Below are 6,137 nucleotides of genomic sequence, written 5' to 3'. Positions count from 1 at the left end.
TGACCCAATCAGTGCGATTCATATCAGGATGATTCTCACATCGATTGCCTCCCATACCTCCTCTTATATAATAACTAACTAACAACCCATAAGTTAACTTTAAAATATAGTCTACACATTTAATGGCTATTTACATTAAATCTATAATTGCATATGTTTAACTGCAGTATCATTTTCTTCACCTGAAGCCCCGACGAGCCCTCAGCCCCCCTTACATCAGCGTTATTCTCAGCTTTCTATGTGTAATTAAATACTGCATTAAGCAAGAAGATGCTTATAAACACACAGTATAAAATATGATCATTTTCACAGATTATATCATAACATCCCCAAACTCATTTTAATCTTGGTGCTGACGATGTTTCCTTCTTTTTTAAAGTCTTTTGATTGATTGATTTTTTTTATCTGTGTGGTCCTTTACAGTTCTTTTACTTTCACCAACTTTCCATCAAAAGGTTTTAGCAGTCACTTCAAATCAAGCTTAGGCTTTAACCCAGGACACCCAAGAAGTTTTTTTAATTGAAGTTTATTTAACAATCAGAGAACAGCCAGATTAAATAAAGTTCAGCGTCTTTTTCTCTTTTCAGTCTGACTACAGGAAGCTAACTGTCTTCACAGGCTGAGCTGTGCTCATGAATAAAGTGTAAAATCTGTCCTTTTGAATAAAGGGAAAGGAACACTTTTCTGATATTTTTGAGGACCCTAAAGTCCTTCTTCGTGACCCCTAAAAAGTCCACGAACCACAGTTTGAAACACCTTGGTTCGTCACACGGTTAGATTTCCTTCCACGGTACTCCATGTTGTAGTCTATTCAAGGCTCTCGGCCATCCCCCCTCTCCATGTCCGTGGGAAGGAGGAGTTTAACCCCACATTGCGAGGAGTCCGCAGTCTCTTGGCGCTCCGACCCGGGATCGTTTGGCGTGGACACGGAGGGATCGTGGAATTAGCTCCGAGAAACGCAGACTTTTTAATGCAGCGCTGGTATATTAAGAGTTTTCAGAGAGGAGGACGCAGGAGTGCTGCGGGGAATGTGTTTCACGGGTGGAAGCATTAGCCGGTAAGTTGTAGACGAACTTATTCCCAGTCACGCTGTTTTAATAGACTGCCGTTCAGCTTAAACGCGTCTCCCACTCTGCGCGAAAAAGTTTAACAATTTAACAAAGAATTTCCAGTAAGTCGACCAGTGACTGAGGCAGCGATGTAATCCAACTGCAGCACGTCCGATTATCCAGTGATTTTAAATTTGAATGATTTCATAGAGATATCTGTTTTATTCTGAGGCTTTCTGCCGTCGTGTAATTATTCATGTTGACAACGGTCTCCCCTTTCTTCCGTCTGTGGATCTGTCACGTATTAAAGCCTTCACTGTGGATGTTGTTGGACTTTCTTACCTGAAAAGCAGTAATCGTTATGTTTTATTGTGCACTGTGAAGCAGAATTTGGGGTGATAAATAGAAGCACCATAAACACAAACTGTGCCTGGACACGATCTAAAAGTCCCACTAAAGGTATCTGCGTGGCTGTTTCATGCTGTAGCTCGCAGCAGTGTCACAGGCTGCTTATAGCTTTTGAACTTCTTTCTCATTTATAGGCTGGGAGATGTGGGACACACAGGATGTATACTGATGTGAATTACCTGCCACTTGCATTGTTGTTTGGGTTTGTGCTGGGGTGGAAGGGCTCTAGCCACATACAGAGGCAACAAAAGGGCCCCGGGACCCCCGGAGTGAAGGGTCAGCCCAGAGCAAACAGAGTTTTGGATTAAAGGAGGAAGAGCCCGGCATGCCTTTTGGGATGGTCATGGAAACACCCACAGGAAGGTGTCAGTCTTACTGTCCTCCTACCTTTAAATGCCACAGATGAGAATGAAACAGTGGCTAATGTTTGACTCGAACAGCCGCCCGGGTCACTCATTTATCTGTCTGATGGCTTTGGCTGGAGTCTGTCCAGTGTTTTGCAGCAAGACAGATTGGATATGTGCTTGCACTGTAAATGTAAATCATTTACTCCGGTCATTTTTATCCAGGAATTATGCTGAGCCCAACATGCCCAGGAGGAAAAACTTCAGCAAATGCCTTGTGTTTATTTTTCTGCAGAGGGAACATGCTGCGTGCTCGGTTTATATTTCATCAGGCCTATCAGCCCCCCTGCCTCTTTAATGGACTATCCAGAAATAGTTATTTACTTACATAATTGCGTTGATCTCATGTGTGTTCCCTGTTCTTTTTGTGCGAGATCAGTAAGAATAGCGCCGGGTTAGAAGCACCGTGTGCATATTTTGGCTTCTGTGGTTCACATTTTTGCGGCACAGAAGTCCTCCGCCACAAGGAACATATTGTTTTTACTATTCTGTTTTTCCCTGGATTGGAACGGGGTCTTGAACCAGAGCAAAGCTGACCGAGTGTGGCCCTTAATTTTCTTTTAGTGGAAAACATGTGATAGTTTAGCTGGTTCGTTCTGTCCTTCTGTGGCACGAGGGGCGAGTTTCATCTGGCAGGGCCGTCAAAGTTGTTTACAAGTGATAAAAGGGTGAGGCCACGCTGGCTTCTCTTTGGGTGGCACAGAGTCACAGGCTCAGAAACAGCATGACTCTGTGACATAATTACCACTGGAACTGCAGTCAGTACATCAACAGCTGATGCACTTTGTCAAGTAACTTTAAGAACAGCCGTCTAACTGTCGACTGCTCTCGTCTTTGCTTCTTTTTGATGCTCCGTGTGAAAAGCAGCCTTGGTCAGGCACAAAAACTTGGAAGTGTTTTCCCCTGACTGCGCCTGTCATCATTAATTCTCAAAGTGTTCACATACTGGCCGAGAAACGCCAATGTTTCATGTCTTCTCCTCTGCACATTTTTCTCCATATAAGGTGCACGGGTAACATCTGTGCTCATTGTCACACGGGGATGAGGGCCTTTCACTGTCTCTAGGTAGAGAGGCCCTGCAGAGGGAAACCACAGGGACTCCACACGAAGGAGACAAAAGGATTTGAAAGGATCACATTTAAATGAGCAAAAACTTGATTTCTTTTCGGTTTCTCGGCACGTTCGCTTTCTTGATTCCAGTGAAATGCCATTTTGAGGCTTCTGTTTGGGCTGCACAGTCGGGCGAGCATAATGGTGGCCTGCGTGCTTCTATTTCTTGCTGCTGTGGTTGAATTTATATTTGGCTTTCAGAGTGTTTGCTGGTAGCCCGTTGCCAGCAGTGTCTGGAGTGGTTGCTATAAAAAGCAGGTGATCTAAAAGCTGCTGTTGACAGCATCTTGGCCAAGACTTCTCATTTCATACGGCGCTCACCGAGAGGCTGACCAAAAGACACGTGGCTGGCTTTGACCCCTTCTTGGATTCACGCAGCTACAGGTCGAAGAGCTATCACGGACACAACACCGAGGTTATCCTTCTTGGCTTTCAGCGGACGCTTGGACAACAGTAATAACCGAACCCTGTCGCTGAAACGGCAAAAAGAAGCCGCCGAGTACTTTGAGTGCTGCATAATTCAGAGATTCTGAATTTAACTTGTTTTGCAGTGGATACTGGGCTGGTGGTCGCACACACACAAGCGTGCGTGCATCCACTTTGTGAGATTTGTTCAGTCAGCTTTGTGTATCTGCTCTAACACAGAATTTCCCGCTTTGCTGCACATACTGAACCTTCTGCCCAGCTCAGCAGAGCAGCACACTCATCCAGCTGAACCGGCCCATTCATGCTCCTCCTCACACTGGCTCCTCTCTTTGAGGAGATTCATTTAATGCATTGGGCTAAACGGAGCTTCATGCTGTCTGGGTCACCTGCTAAAGGGAGGCAGTACGGTTTTAAATGCAGGCAGGCATGTAAACAATTGGGGTGCAAATGAAGAAGAGGATGGCGTAGCTCTTCACGTGTGATTCAGACTTTCATTAACCCCAAAGAAATAACTGTTAGGCTGTTACTACGCTTTTATTGATGGCCTTATATATCATGCAGCGATTGGTGAACACGAGGGAAAAAGCTCCCATGGCAGCAGTTGAGTAGCAGTGCATGTAATTCTTGTAAGCTTGTTAGACGGCGTGCAATATTTCAGTCTGGTAATGGTGCTGTTTCAGCATTTTGAAAGCGGACCAAGTGATTTAAAGGCCTTGAATATAAAAGCAGTAGTTTGTATTATCTAAATGTGTGAACAATGAAATGACTGACAGTATGGCGGCTACAGAGACCTCAGTCGGAGGGCGTGTGATCGTCTTCGCTCAAAGCATATTCCTCCAGAGCGTAGCTCTCTGTGTAAACCCTGTTTGAGGTCTGGATTGTAAATATTCAGACTGGAAGCAGTCGAGCTGCATCACGTCTCTACTGCGTACACGAGAGAAGTCTGTATTTACATGATGTTTGTGTTTAAAAGATGACGCGTGCTGGCTCATTTGTCAAGCAATCAACAGCCCAGTTTGTATGGAAATAACCCAGTCTGTACACACACACACACACACACACACACACACACACACACTGGCTACAAGCCTGTTTATAACAATAGAAATTGTGATCGATCTGTCCTACCTCAGTCCAGTAGCCATAAGGTCCCACTTACTATCTGGGCCCTATTGGAAAGGCAAACACAGCTGGTGCTACAGGCTAAACGAGTGCCCGGCGCTGGGATGTTCAGCTGACGCTGTGCGTCTTGCATTGTCCTCCATGATGGATGGAGCAAATTCTGGGTACACATTTACAACAACGTCCCAGCTGCTCAACAGCGGGTGGATGTAAACTATTTTTATTTTTGTTTTAAAGAAAACTAAAAAGCCCTCACCTCTTTTTAAATAGTTTTTTTTATTATTAATTTGTTTTTTATAGTTAATTAAGACACCACATTTCTTGTCATACTCGTCTAACAGGTACCCAACTGCAATGGGATCCTTTCAGAAGATGACAAATGATGAATCTGGGCGATACAAACGTCGGAAATAAAGTTAAGATGCTCATAAATCCATCATCGTGCACACATGGATGCAACTGTATCCGGTAGTCCATTCATCCCAGCCTTACCTTCAGCAGTCAAATATCAATCATCACAATTGCACAACTGCAGTCTTGCAGGATATTGATGTTGCTTCGCTTCGTTCGCTCGCTCAGAAGCTCGCTCCAGTCCGTGTCCTTATCTGCACAGTTTCCTGGGCTTTGTGAAACATGCAAAGTGTTTCGAGGGTCTTTGGCAGCCGTTGCATTCATGTTATGTTGAGGAACATTTTCAGGCTCATTAGCACCCCTCTGCCCGTCCAGCCCACTCCCTGCTTTAACAGTTGGCGGTTTGATCTCTAAGATAGATAAGCTCTATTCTTTACTTCTTAGTCTCCAGCCTTTGTCACGTTGGCGTGCGGCCAGTGTAAACACAGACGGGGTCCTGATTGCTTTAGGTAACCAGCAATCCTGACGTCCACTCATGGAACACGCTCAATTAAAGATTCCTCTAAAATCCTGTTTTTTCCGAAGAGTTAAATGTTTTTAAATAACCTGTTTCCTGAGCTGATATCATCATCCAGGCTTGTTCGGCTCACGGGCCTCGTCTGTTCGAAGGAAAAGGATGTAGAAGTGAAGGGCTTCATTGTGCCACAATAAGAGCAATGAAACAGAGTGTGTAAGAACATTTTATCAGGTTAATGTGAAATTGTGGCTAAATGGTGTAAGACAGGCCTCACATCCTCAACCTAAGCCGAGCGGTAAATCAGCCAGGCTGCTGTAGGAGATCCTGTGTGTGCTTATTTTCTATGGCACCCCTTCTCTACCTCAAACTGTAGTTTAGACACTTGGGTTTCCCTCCCAGAAACTTCCAGCTCCACTTTTCTGTGTTCGGCTAGTGCCAGGACACGATCTGAGCTGTTACGTAAGAGGCGTTTAATGCAGGGCTGGGCTTCCCTGGCTGCGAGTGACAAACGTACCCACTGCCCGGCTGGCTCTCTGTGACACTCTGGCTCCACAAGAAACTGCCGGGATGGTTTTTCACACCTGATGGCTGCAGGTGCCCAACACCAAGCGGCTTTATCTACACAGAAAGTACAGACCGTACAGACTCCGTTAGAGGAGAAACACTTGAACCGAGGAGCAGGGCCGCTGTTCGCGTATCTTTACGTCCAACAACACAGGATATTTCCTCATGGATATTTGTGCTACCAAG

General features: G+C 45.1%; 1 protein-coding gene across 2 annotated transcripts in view; it reads left to right on the top strand.

The window, feature by feature from the left end:
• Nucleotides 1-542: 542 nt before the first annotated feature.
• The window catches only part of tiam2a (TIAM Rac1 associated GEF 2a), a 65,824-nt gene continuing 60,229 nt past the window's right edge, over nt 543-6,137 (top strand). Inside the window, exon 1 of one of the 2 annotated variants that reach the window (XM_026151676.1) lies at nt 543-1,057. The gene's annotated coding sequence lies outside the window, so the exon portion shown is untranslated. The remainder of the gene's footprint in view (nt 1,058-6,137) is intronic. The other variant, XM_026151679.1, reaches the window with a different exon arrangement.

Source organism: Astatotilapia calliptera, chromosome 19, assembly GCF_900246225.1.
Source record: "Astatotilapia calliptera chromosome 19, fAstCal1.2, whole genome shotgun sequence".
NCBI classification, from domain to species: Eukaryota; Metazoa; Chordata; class Actinopteri; order Cichliformes; family Cichlidae; genus Astatotilapia; species Astatotilapia calliptera.
This window is presented reverse-complemented; position numbering and strand designations above follow the sequence as displayed.